General features: G+C 42.8%; 1 long non-coding RNA gene across 3 annotated transcripts in view; it reads left to right on the forward strand.

The window, feature by feature from the left end:
• LOC119886567 overlaps positions 1-9789 on the forward strand; it is a 36987-nt gene extending 27198 nt beyond the window's left edge. Inside the window, exons 3-4 of one of the 3 annotated variants that reach the window (XR_005441514.1) lie at positions 1068-6834; positions 8562-9789. This is a non-coding gene — a long non-coding RNA (uncharacterized LOC119886567). Of the gene's footprint in view, positions 1-1067 lie in introns of all 3 variants that reach the window. The other 2 variants (XR_005441512.1, XR_005441513.1) reach the window with 2 other exon arrangements.
• Positions 9790-14573: the final 4784 nt, after the last annotated feature.

Genomic DNA, 14573 nt, shown 5'->3' on the forward strand with positions numbered 1-14573 from the left:
AGCGAGGTTGAGGACGAAGAGACCCTTAATAATGGCTTTTGTGGAGCTTTTTTGTTCCCCGTGACTCCGTCTACAGCAAGACTGTGACTACAGCTGCTCTAGAGTGAAGTTGCATCAATTCTGACCTGAGTGTCCAGACTCAGGTTGCATTTAAATAGGTCTTGGGTCTCATTTATAAACAGTGCGTATGTACAAAACAGGGCTGGAAATGTGCGTACGCCACTTCCCAAGCAAAAGTTTTGATCTATAAAAAAACAAACTTGACGGGAAAATGTGCAATGTGTAAGTAAACTCTGAACCATGTGTACGCACATAAAGAGGAGAAATGAGAAGAAATGAGAAACAACGACTCACATGGCAGAAGGATGAATTGGTTTGAAATGAATAGGCCTACTATTGTGTAAAATAAATCAAAATATTATCACTGAGTATTATAGGCTTAAAGCCTTTCCGAATAAACAAACACCCGTTTGACTTTCCCTGAAGTGCGTAAAAAACACACAATTTAAGATAATTTGCAGCGCACAAAAAGATCTTATGGGCAAAAAAAATTGGATTGGGGTCACATTGGCCTGCAGTCTGAATGCAGCCTTAGGCAAACTCCCACTGCAACTTTACAGTAATATTTTTATCAGCTTGACGTTAAACTAAAGCTTGTTGAATGAAATCGGTACATTGACTGCATCAAGCCAACATGATATGTCTGCATTAGCTAGCATCCTGGCTTTTCAATAACTATTTGTGTATCTTTCATTGGGCAGGCTCAGCAAAGTCGGCATAGCTAAATTTGCCAACTTTCCCCAACTATTGTTTTGGGCCCCCCCCCGCACCTCCTGAAGGAATGACTAAAATAAATATAATTAGGCAGATGGAATTGCGGAATTTGACGATGAAAAGTTTAACTGTGAAATGCAATATATCGTGGAATCTCCCAAAACGTTGATGCCATTTATAAAAATCTGCATTTTTCTTGGCATTGTAAGTGTTTTTGCCAAACAATCAGAAATACCCTACTGCTATGTTCTGGTGTTTAACCGCTGCTACTGTCCTCTGTGTCTGTGTTTCAGCGTGGGCAGGTCGCTCCGGTCAGGCTTTGTAAAAAAAGGAGGAGGGCTCCCCATGTGAAAATAGCCTATGTCAGACCAAACCAAGCTCAGAACAAATGATCCTACAGGGCCATAAGCAAACAGTAGTGAGCTCAACACCACTGAAGGCCACAATGCACACACGCACAGACAACGTTTTAGGGATTCAGACCCTTTCTATAGCCGCAACAACAATATGACAACAACCGTAATCCATATCCAGCACAACAATTTGGCCCACACACGGAGTCAGGATGGTAAAAGATGCTTTCACTCACCACTGGGCTCATGTAAGGAGACAGTGCTGTTTAACATTTTCCACATTTAATAAAGTTTAATAAATGTTATGATCTGACTGTCACTGAGCTCGTAGCTGTTTCCCCCCACCTGTTATGCTGCTCAATGGAGTGCCTGTTGGGCAGCGATGTTTACCGCTTGTAGCGCTTGTAAGCTCAGTTTCACAGCAATGTCAATGAATCCCGCTGTTGTCATGTTTCGCAATCCTCTCAGAAAGATGAAGATGAAGACGGGCACAGGATGGTCTCCCTCGAAGCCAGAAGTACTTTCCACGAAACACACGGTGCAGTCAGGGGCTCCAGTGTCCGTACGACGTTAGCTTGCTGTTAGTGATGGTGCTAACCTGTTGCTATTTGCAGACTAGTATAGCTCTTACACACAGTACAATATACAAAATTGTGTATCTGTGTGACAAAGTTATTATAAACTAGCCAGGCTTCTAACTGTCTCTGTATTTTAATTAAATTACACTTTTCTTTCTTTTGCAGCTGTTGGCTAACTCCACAGAAAACACACACACACACACACACACACACTGCAGAAGGCTGACCGGTGTAAATCCGTTCCTCTCTGCCTATTAGTCAAGCATAGCTATCTACATAGACGAATCGGAGGGCTCTCTTAAAATAAACATCATAGTCTGTCACTCCTCAGAGTCAGAGGTTACCCTCTTAAAGTGACAGAGCCTAATATGACAACACTTGTACGCTGCTAAGCACCTTTTAACTCAAACCCAGGGATTACATAATATATACAGTAAGTGCAAGTATCATCAGAGTAAATATAGGAACCTTCCCGCCCAGATCTGGGATATAACTGCCCATTTCGAGTATGGCTACAGAAACCGATAGTGGTGTACTCGCTCATCCCTAGTTACAACCTCTTTAAGCAGTCCCCTTGAAAATGCTTGTAATGTCACTGTACAAAAGACAGTCAGGTCACAACAAGCTCCAGCACTAAGAGAGGAATCCTAGTAAGACACATTGCAATGCAAATCAGAGATATAAGTAAATATGGTTGAGTCTCTGTTATGGTAACACATATGTAATGGTAAGACATGGACAGAGTCCTATAGTACTAATTAAGTACATAAAACAGTAAAAGAAAAATAAATCTAAAACCAGTGTAGCAGAAAGTAAATATAAACTAGTGCAGTGCCTGTCCACAGGGGCCAATGTGACGCCTCTTCACTTGTAAGGCCTGTGCATTACTAACTGCATTAAATGGACACTCTCACTTATTTGACGACCCCTGACCTACAGCCTTAATTACACTGAAGGAACACGACAATGGCGGAGATACCGCTAGATATTTAGCGCTTACAACTCTGTTTCAACACATTCCTATATTATTGCCTATATCGAACCTGGGTGATGTTTTTTTTACAATTCCACATCGGAGCATATAAGCCCTGTTGCGGTGAGCATACCCCACTCTCGCTGTTGCTGCTCAGCTCTGTTCTCTATTATATTTATTAATTCTGAACATGTTGTGTGTTAAAATTGCGCCAAACACGACACTACACTCCCATGGGCCCACAGCAACATACCCGCCATATTTGAAGTCGATTGGATGAACAGTTCCTGACATAATCGAAAGACAGACAGACACATAGAGATTTCGGTCTTTATTGGAGAGATACATACAGTACATACATGAATGGACATATGTGCATGCATATATACAATGTAAGTGTAAATGTAACATTAACATACACAAATTATGCTGTATACACAAGTGAATAAACATACAATGCAAATATACGAAATACCTACATATACAATAAAAAAATCACTGGGGGATAAATCACATCAGTTAAGAGCAAGGCATACATGTTATACCCATCTTTATAAAGTGAGTTATTCATTGTTATCAGGTTTCAAACAACGTTCTTAGTCATGCAACATGTATAAGTTTTTTTTTCCTACTATTTTAAGTCAAGGCCTTTTTCTGAAATGCCTTTGGGCACCACAGCAGGGAGAAGAGGAAGAAGATGCATCAGTTTACTCCAAAATAACAGTTTTCCTCCACCCTTGCGTACCCAGTTATTGTAAGAAAAGTGATGTACTGATGGCTGTCAAATCTTGGTGGGAAAGGTTCCTCCCACGTCATGACAAAATGTCCTTTATCTTAATACAGCACACTGGACGGGTTGGAACTAAGAAGAACTCAACCCACGTAATGAGTCTTTTGATCTAGCCTCCTGAGAAATCATTTAGACCAGTGGTTCATTCATGTGTCCCTATATATTATGGTTGTTTGGAGAGTATCGTAACAGTAGCAGCTGCAGGATGTCAATCAGAAAAGACTCTGAGGAAGTGTCTAATTGTGAGCTGTGAAACTATGTGTTGTAAAAGCAATAGCATAACTGCAGCCATTATTGTAACATCACTGTCATCACTGTTCCCACTGTCAGGTGTCAGTAGCACCTAGGAATAAAATTTCCCATCAACAGTTGATGCCTATATTGACCTATGTGCACAAATTGCTTGCTTTAAAGCCCTGGATCTCATTGCACTAAATTAACACAAGATGTCTTCCATGTACTTTAAACTAATTTCACTGACAGTAACTATTTAGTAGTGAAGCTTGTGACTTGTTTTAAGGTCGCCCTGTTGTCATCTGTCACATGACAATGGGGGTACTTTGCGTCGCACTTGAGTCTTCCTCCACAGACAGAGAACTTAAATTTCCTCTCAGAGCTAATAGAAATTTAACTCTGCCCATAACTCCGCTGAGTCCTCGAGGCTCAACACTAGGCAGGGCCCTGGAGGAAATAGCTTCAGATGTCATTTACTTTACTGTTCTCGTCTTATCTTTTTCATTTCTTCCCCCTTCCCTGCTCCCATATCTTTTCATGATGTTTGCTGTCATTGGCAGTGGCTTGAGTGGCCACGTCGCAGAAATATTGATTTATTCCCTCCCTTTATTCCTTTTTCCCCCTCCACTTCAACCCCCTCCTCCTTCTCCTTCCTTGTGTTGCATCTGAGGCTCAGGGGTTGACGCACAACCAACACACTTCACTGGCAGCTCATCCCGCTTCATTCTTTCGCTCCTTCCCTTTTTTTGTTCTTCTGTCTCCCGATTTCTTTTCCCTGAGACTCGATTCTGACGTCACGTTGTGGCTTTGCTGTCTTCGAAAGCACTCTCCATTATGGAGTAGCTGAGAGTAGGTGTAGGGGGTATGGTGGGGTGGGGGAGTTTTTCCTCTGCCATCACTTCACTGTATTCTTCCCTACATCCATCAAAGCAGCACGGGTCCGTGTTCAGGCACTTGGCTCGCTGTCGACCTCAGCCACTGACGACTCATTCCCCCTGACAACACACAAATAACTATAAACTTTTGCTATTAGTGAGGTCGCTGCAAAGTGAAATGTCTTTTCCTCAGAGTGTTGTTGAGATCTTCTTCTCTGCAAGAGAGAAAAGTGACCAGGATTCCCAATCTTTGTTTCAAGTGAAAAAGCAAAAGAGGCTGTTAAAATTATTTTTCTGCTGCAGTACATTCTAGTGGTGGACCAATATGGGTTTTGCAGTGGCTGATCTCAAAATGACAGATATCGGCCCAATTAATCTGCTGTCTGATTAATCGGTCTATCACTAGTACATTGTGTTCATATTGGCTATGAAGTGGCATTTCACAAATTTCAGAAGAACGACACATTTCCTTATTTCTTTAAGATGAATTATATATTTAACAATAGGTGGATTGTTCCAACATTATTTGATATATTATTAAATCTTTTAGGAAGTGAGTTGAATTGAAAATGGCCAGAAGTGACTAATTCAGCTATCATCACCTAAGCTATGGAAAACAACACTAGCTTTGTACCACTCCCTGGCATCTCTTGTACTCTCTTGGACCACAATGGACTTGGAGCCTACAAGGCTTCTCGTTCATTATTGTAGGAAGGGGGATAAGGACCCTTTTATGACCCTTGATAAAGTGCACAAAAAGGGTAAATATGTCAATCTGTCTTTGTCTCTCATACCCCATCGGTCTGATTTTCATAGTGTCTTTTCTAAAGGTTGATTGACAACAGCCACTAAAGAAAATGCTAAGATCTGGGAACACAGCGTTTTTACATGACAGTCCAATAGGGAAAAAACACATTAAAAACACTTGAGGTGAGGTAATTGAAAATGTCAGCAATAATCTGTCGTTGCACTGGAAAACTGTCACAACCGTGACAAGTACTACAGGTTAACATTAGCCAGTAAGTCAGTCTGTAAACTGTGATGGATGTTTACAATGAGCAGTATGGGTAATGATTTTACCATTTACGTTTGTTTTCCCTTTTAAATAAATTTGGCTAGCCCAAGTGAACACTGCAATTTCAATGATATTCCCTCCATAACCCTTCACATCATGCTAGCCCTTAGGAGACCAGGGGCGAATGCAACTCTACTCCATGCTCAAAAATACATATCAGTTGCCATGACTGCTTTGTTTGATTACTAATGTGTATTGAAAATAATGTCTTCCCACCAAACAGATGCCCAGAGTCTGCTGCTGAAGAGGACATTAGCATTGTTGCTTTACTAGCTCCCATTAGCAGTAAACAAATGCACCTGTCTCTGTTTACCATCTCTGCTATATTGCCTCTGACAACGCACCGACGCCAAGTCATAAACACAGAGGAGGAGCAATTCATCTTTATTGCATGTAATCATTCTAAACATCCACATGGGCTATCTGTCCCTCTAAGACAGGTAGGGAGGTAGCCAAATAATATCCCCCCTGTGGCTGAGGTTCATCATTTCGCCTGAGTGATCCCGTTGGTCCAGAAGTATGTCAAGTTTACCATGTGGGTTTATAGTTAGTGTTTTTATCTCTTTCTGTTGAAGTTGCCTATGTGGCATTCACCATGTTAACAGCAGGTGATGTACTACGTGTGATATAATGGCTTTTATTAGTGAGCATGATTAAAGTCAGCCGGGAGGGGGAACGGGCAGGTGCTGGGCTGATGAGCAGAGTGACAGTGTTAATAGACTGAGGCTCCAGGGAGGTGGCCCCCGTTTGCAGCACCAATCTGTCTTGATTTTTGCACATTGCCTTCTTCAATTACACTAAGTGTTTAGCTCTAGTCACTGGCAACCTCGGCATGCATACACCGTCGCTGGGGATACAGGAGCATACCGTACATTACGCAGAGTACATTATGCATGAAAATAAAAAACACAAGTCAGTCGTGCTATCGTTTTGAAATGTTATCAAGTCACACTCTAACTTTTTTCCCCCCTGAATTTGTTAGCAGCAGTGACTACAGTTCTCTGATTGGATATGTGCTGGCCTCTAATCTGTAGGAGCTGCTGCCCTATCTCTAAGATGTGTCCATGCTCTTCGCTCAGCGAGAAGAGAGAGATGATGCAGAGATAAGACATTGAGGGATACTCTTTCTTCACAGGGACACAGAGGGAATTAAAGGTGTCCTCTCCCACCTGGAAAAAAAAGGTTATTATCTTCATCCCCTAGCCTCTTCAGCTGACACCACGCAGCACCTTTACTCAAGATAAGACCTAATCTGGACTCTTGCTTATGTCTTTATTTACTTGTGTCAAGGTTATGAGCTACAGCACACCAAACATGCTGTCCCTATTCAGTCAAACCTGACAACAGTGAGGAAAACAAATTGATGCTGTCTATGTATTATGTGAGTGTATAATAAGGTAACTGTTCAAAGTAAACACGAACCTGCTGTTTGGTTTCAAAAGCCTCTTGAATTCAGGTTATCGACTTTTGCAAAGTGAAAGCAAGGGGAATGCAACTGCACATTAATTAAGGACATGGCGTCGGAGCTGAATTCTCCAGTGAAACTAATGTAAATTAAGAGTATATTTGCGAGTGACAGAATGAGAAAGACATCAGCAGTCTTTTGACGATTCTTTGTTCAAGCACCGAATGATCTTCTTGGATTCGTCTTGACACAATGAACAACCATCGAGAGAACAGCTGTCAACAGAAATGTACATTCTACCAGGTACCGATACATATGAACCAAAATGGCCTAAGCAGCAAGTTGTCTTCTGTCTTAGAGTGAATGTGGGTTCCTCCTCAGGAGAGAGTGGCTTGTTATGTGGGATGCTGATGACAGGCAGTGAATCTAAATTCCTATAGATTGTTTCTATAACCTTTCTCAACTGAGGAATAACAGAGACGTGATCCCAGCACCACTGCTCTTTAGATTGCTCCCTTGCTGTCACTTGACACAAATAAGACAGTGACGCCTGGGATGTGGCACTGCTTACCTCTGCATCGAGCGGGGGGAACGTGCCATCTTTTGACCCCCTGATGCATTTCAGAAAAGGTCAAGCTGACAGTCGTCATCTCATCAATCCGCTGTTGTGACTCTGTCAATCTTCCCTGGGACCCCTCCGGAGGTGGGGTGGTGGGTGGAGAGCATTAGAGAACAAATTTACCCATTCTGATTCTTCACCACCCACCCTTTGTTTGCCTTAGAGAGATGGACGGGTGGTGGTGGGGGGGGGGGGGTTGACCTTCGTGACCACCTTATCTTGTGGAAAGGTCACAGCAAGGCCTCTCGAAAATCAGAGGGGTGGGGAGGATCGATCTGGAGGCTTTCTTTTATTTATCTCAGTAGACATGCTGCTCCTGGTGTTCTTCCAGGCCAATGGTGAGGGGGAGAGATAACGATCTATTAGTGTTGCAGATATCCTCCTCCTTACCTCTCTCCCCCTGCAGCCCCCTCTGTCCCTTGCCTTCCCTGTCAGACACCCTAACTCTATAGAGGGCCCTGGCCCCGAGCCAGAGGCATTTGGTAGAATGAAACTTGGAGGTCATCGGAATGAGATGGTTGACATCCCGGGGTCAACACGATCAAGCCATGTCATTGCTTAATACAGTGTATGGAAGGGTGAGAAATCAGGCCGCCCTGATAGAGGCTGCAGAGCTATTAGAACTGTAAGAGCAAGTGTGTGTGTGTGTGGATGTGGGGGGGATCACATACACTTTTCTGTCCTGTCCCCTTTGACTTTTGCAGTGCAGTGTATTAATGGCCCGCTCTTATCACCATTTATCATTTGAACAGTGCAATATATAGGAAGTGGTTGCATCAGTAGAGGGAAAACAAAGGCAAGATAGAGATGTTACACAGTGAGATGATTGTGTCGCTGAGAGCTTGGATGATTTAATTAAAGAGTTTTCCATTCCGCTGTTTTCAGGTCTGCGTTTTCTTTGGAGATGGAAAAGGAAACAAATGACTCATTGACATTGCTGCTGACTCACACATAGCTCAAGATGTCTTAAGTCCCTAGCACTGATGATATTCATGCAGCACACACAAATGTGAGTGCACAAACACACAATCACAAGTCTACTTTTATTTACCAAAACACCACTTTAGTATGCACATAACACTTTGGCACGTAGTAAAACCTCCCCACCCAAACATGCTCCGAATATTTCTCCATTACCCCACCATCATGGTCAATTAGGCCCCACTTTCTCCACCTTTTATCTCCTTAACCAGGGTCCTCATCTGCTGCTTGTGTCACAGGGCCTTCAGATAAATAATTCAGCAGAGGGAATGGGGAGGGGGTGGGATTTACAGCTCCTATCTTACCCAGTTAGGCTGTAAATTCTGAATGAGGGGAAACAGGAGAATATAGTAGAGGATAAGAGAAAAAGGGAGAAGGCGAAGGGAGATGAGGGAGGAGAAGGGCTGTGGGGAAGTGGTCCCCTGGGGGCCATAGTCTCACACAGGCAACATCATAAAGTCACCATTAGAATGCTGTATTTATAACAGTGGGTTTGCCTCGGGCTGTGGCTGTGATACTGAGTCCTCCTCCCTCCAAACACACATATGCATGCGCGCGCACACACACACACACACACACACACACGCACACACACGCTGTCTCTCTCACTCCGTCTCTATGGAACACAATAATCACACAAGTATATCCCCCCCCCCACACGCACACACAAGCACACACAAACACACACACACAGCACCTATATCCACATGATGATGTCTTTTTTCCTCTGTATTAGTGGAGTCTCTTCATAAAACACACACTGTGTCCCTATATATGGTGTTCAGCAGGGCGCCGGCATCTCAGAATATCAATGGCTTAATGAGGCGAGGGCTCTTTCTGATGTGCCGCAACATTGACTCTTTGAGGGGAACACGGCGAGTGAAGCGACTCTGTGAAGAGATAACAACGACCCCCGATGGACTGTTGGCCATCTCGGAGCATGCTCAGTAGTGCCTGACATAATGGCTGCCTGTAATGATATAAGACATGTCTGTGTATGAGGATCCTTACGCCTTTTGTCAACGCTGTATCATAACATTTGAAAGGCTACTGAGGGGTTTTGCTTTAGGGTTATTCTTGTTCAAGATCTAATAAATTGAACTGATTTTCAGTCTTTATACTTCTTGGATCATTTATGGCATCGTCTTTTTTCCTTCTTGCATTATCCTTGGGCAATTTGCTGCTCTGTCACAGCAATTTGAATCAGATCTATTAAATTGACGCTGTTAAAGACATATGATCCATGGCCACATCCACTCATGAATTCCTGCAAAATTTCGGCTAATTTAAAATTTTTCAATCGATACATATGGGTAGAATATATGTATATGTGTGTGTGTATACGTGTATATATGTGTGTGTGTGTGTGTGTGTATATATTATATGTGTGTGTGTGTGTGTGTGTGTGTGTGTGTATATATGTGTGTGTGTGTGTGTGTGTATATATGTGTGTGTGTGTGTGTATATGTGTGTGTGTGTGTGTGTGTGTATGTTACCATATTTTAATATACACTTAATTATATGTTAAGTTCTGTGTGTGTAGCATGAAGGCACTACAAACTTTGTTTTGTTATACAACCTTGTGCAGTATAATAACAAACAACATTGTACCTTTTATAAATAAAATCGATTCTGCTCATATTAATGCCTATAGTATATCTAAACTTTAACTAAAAGGTTTCTTTGAGCAAGTGGGGATAATGTGACTTTGAATTACACATCTACGACAAGCCAGCCATTAAACAACATATGGTTGAGTCAGATGTAGAGGAAAGCCAAAGGTGAGCAAAAATATTTAGTAGAACCAGTAAACAAAGCACAGCAAGCACACCAAATCCCCTGTGCCTTTTCATACACTCTGTTGAAAAGCAATAAGAGGAGGTACAGTACCTTTTGTTTATCTGTCCCACTCATGCGTTTATTGTCAAACCTTGTTTAGGAATATAATTTCCCTTTAACTGGCCTTTTGCTTTCCTGGCACTCTTCAGGCGCTTTCATGTTAGCAGTCTACAGTGTGGCCGCTGCCTTGGAATAAACTCCTTTTATTTAAAGCTAGCCAGAGGGGTCAGAGAAACTGATCTGTCATTGGCAGTGTAATAAACAGAGAAAGAGAGTTCCACATAAACACCTCCAACCAATATGAACAGCACTACAGGAAATGAAAATGTGGCCACAGGAAGTTAACCCTTTATGGTTCAGGAGGGTGGGGGAGGGAAGAGACGCTATGCTGCAATCCAATGTTTAGCTGAATGCCTCCGTATCCTTTGTCTGGGTTATTGTAGGGGGCATTTCCTGGAGGTGTCTGAACATGCATTAATTGGTTGTCATGGAGAGATACGGCTAAATGCGCACGGGGTGGCAGTGTCGAATCCCATTTAATGAGAGAATAAAACAGTCTCCCATTGAAGGCAGATAGGGAGAACCGTATTGACCCGGAGTGGTGCTCGTGAATAACCAGTTGTCTCCCTCAATCGATCACAACACAATGAGAGACAACGTGGAAGGAAGGGTGGCATGATTTGTGAATGACACAGAAGGTCAAAACAAATGTACAACGTAGTGATTCCTCCTTTGCCATATCTCATATGTCATTTTGTCTGTGATCCTGCACACAAGCACTTGACTCTCCAGTTTTCTCCTCCGTGACAGTGTCCTCTCTGCGGCACTGCTCTGGCCTCTGCCGTTCATCCATGCATGGTCATTAAGCTCAACGCTGCGCGATTCTCAATGAGGCGGCGCCAGCAAACCGAGTTGACCCTTCGAGGGCACCGCTTTGACTTGTGCCTCTTTCTCCTTCGTCTTCTTCTGTTCTCACCCGTCTTATTCCCCACAGTCTGCCTGTCAAAGGGCCAAAGCACTGGCTGCTTGTTGCGCATGCTAACATCCCAGGCTGAAAGATGGGACAGAGAATGAGAGAGAGAGAGGGAGACAGACCGAGGCTGAGACCGTTATAGTTATGGCCGCCAACCACCGACAGACTTTGAGAGTTGAGTGAATAAATGCCCTGTCTACTTGGGACAGGGTGCACTCACTCTCGCAACCCGGCACGCATGCATAAAACCCTAGGGGTCGGGGGCCGGCAAGTGGAGAGATTCTCTGCAGAGAGATTGATAACGCCCCCCGCTTCAAACAGCGGACAATCCAAGCAAGCCCAATGTGACTTTAAAAAACCCCAATGAATAGTGCATGGAGACGGGTCAAGGGCAAGATGGGTGGAGGGAGGGCTAAGGAGTTTTTCTTATCAATCAGAGAGTCATGGGGGGAATGTGAGGAGACAAGTGCCATGCTGGGCTTGTTGGGGGAAGGGGGGTGGGGGGTGGCAGAATAAAGCTCCTTTGATAGCTGTGAAATGGAGAAAAAGATGCAGAGAGGTGGAAAGAGCCTTATGGCTGGTGATGGTAAATACTCCAGGGTATTGAGCCTTTTAGGTTTATGTCACCGGTGTCATGTTGAGCTAGCTTGACTGAAGTTAATCTGTGAGTTTTCAGAGGTGAAAACAGAACTATCTGAACAGAAGCGTTTCCTGTCTGAGGCCATTCGTCAGAATTTTGACTAATGCACGTAGCTTGTTTTCACCGTCTGGGTGATTGTGGTCGGTAACATAAGTCTTTGCTTTACTGTGACAGATGATGACACAAAGTTACTGTTGTAATTTCAGTGTAGATTTCTCCAGTTAGGGTAGGAAAGCTTATATGAATAATAATGCCACATATGTTGATATTATTGAATTCTTTCCTAACATTTACACGTACAATAGCCCAATGACCCAAAGTAAAAAGGACAAACTCCTGAGCCACTGACTTTCATCAACGTGATTGAAAATGATGCTTTTTTTTCAAAGGGCCGCAGAGAAGAATAAGAGGTGGGAAGGGCTTTCATAATAGTAAATCAATATAGAGAATCTACAGCACAGTTCAGCCTAAATGCCACCCAGCCCTTTGGCCTCTTATCAGTACCCAATCACAGGCAATCAAGCTCTTTTAAAGGCTGATTTAACCCTGATGAGCCCTAAGCTGGATGAACCTCACACACAGACAGCACCAGTCACTCACACACACACACACACACACACACACACAAAACACTGTCTGCAATATTGCGGCAGAGATTAAAGTCACATGAAAGGGGTAGAGACAAAGGTGACGTCTCCCCTTTTCAAATGGCAAGAGCGTGGCTTGACATGAAGCGAGTGGGTGAGTGCCTGGGTGAACAAAAGGCTGGCGCCGTGCTAGAAAAGGGCAGAGGTGGGAGTAGGGCAGCAGTGGTGGGGGGCAGGCCTTTAATTAAAAGGATTATATTGAGGCGCACAGTGCTGCAGAGGAGCTGTCCACCGAGCCCAGATTGACTACAGTAATGAAACGTATCCCTGTCGGAGGAGAAACAGAGAGAGCGAGAGAGGAGGTGGGAATGCAGCTCTGAAGGGGGGGGGGTTCCAGAATTGATAGAAGAATGGGATTAGAAAAAGTAAACATTAAGAATAAATGCATGTAATGAGGGTTCATCAACCAGAATTAGAAGATGGGAGCTTAAAGTAATAAATATACAAGGTCATAAAGAATAATAACAATGAATGAACTATGGTATTAAATTAGAAGTTCTCGTAGATTAAAGTCATTACAGATATGCTTCCGGCCAAGTGAGAGTTTCCCTCTTTAATGTAAATGAATGCTAAGTTTGGCATATCCATCCACTGCCTCTGCTTCTCATTAATTTTTATCTCTGCAGATATAATGAAGTCATAATAGTGGGGAGTCTGATGAGTTGTCAATTAGAAACTTGAATGATCCCTGTCCTGAAATAAAAAAAGAGCCAGGGAGAAGGTTATTGATTCCGCTCCTCTCTTTATCTCAGTGGTATACATCCCTCATCAGCTTGAATTCATTCTCAACTGTCTATGTCCTTCAGTCACACTATGAAGTTGTTTTTTTTATTATATTCAACTAAGATCAACATTTTAAAGAACACCTGACATCAAAAAACAGGCATAGGATTAGTTACATCTATTCAGCAGTTGATTATAACATGCAATAAAATCAACATAACAGAGTAACTCAGGAATTGTACTGTCACACATGGCCACTTGCAAACTTTCCAGCGTGGAGATAAGTCCCCTGTGTCTGCCTCTGACTGTATTTGTGCTATCATTCCAATCTGTTGTGTTGTGGGGAACTGCATGGTTTCCCACCGCTGCTGACCAAGATTAACATTATCTCTGACCACCCTGCCAGAAAACCAGACTCTGCAGTAAATGAATTAGATAAAGGCAAGACAGAAAAAGTATAACTTTTGGCACCTGCTGTCTGTTACATTCCCAGATTTTCATTATGTTTGTATCTTACACACTATGAACCAACAGCCTGACCAAGCAAGTAAAGTTCATTCCTAAACTGTCATTCTGCTTCTGTTGAAGTCATAAAAAAAGAACCATACCAATGTTTTGTATGAGTTAGCCTGTTTACTATATTCATGACCACCTTACATTACTATTGTCAATTTTGTAAGGCCAATAGGGGTGTGTCCCTCCCTCTCAGACGATTACATAGCTAGATATACATTCCACAATACAATAAAAAACAATATCAACAGATTTGTAATGATTCAATACAGTTCGGTTCAGCCAATGAAGATTTGATATATTTCATTTTTAATAGTGTGACTATAGTAAATGCATTATCAGCCTTCCATTTATTTAGTATGTACATGTATATGTGCGTTTCCACATGGCTTCTGTAAAGGAGATGGGGCCAGTTAGAAGTGGCATCAGCTGCTTACACTAGCATTACTTGCCTTGTGTTGACTGCTCCTCTTGGTAACGTTACTGTCAGACTGCAAATGCAATGTGAAGATTTCAGGCAGTTGTACACAGTTTCTTTCTGTGTTTGAGCGTTGTAATGGCTAGAACATGAATGGAGAATG

Source organism: Micropterus salmoides, unplaced genomic scaffold (assembly GCF_014851395.1).
Source record: "Micropterus salmoides isolate LMB-PRFRI ecotype aquatic unplaced genomic scaffold, ASM1485139v1 Ms_hic_scaffold_4, whole genome shotgun sequence".
NCBI classification, from domain to species: domain Eukaryota; kingdom Metazoa; phylum Chordata; class Actinopteri; order Centrarchiformes; family Centrarchidae; genus Micropterus; species Micropterus salmoides.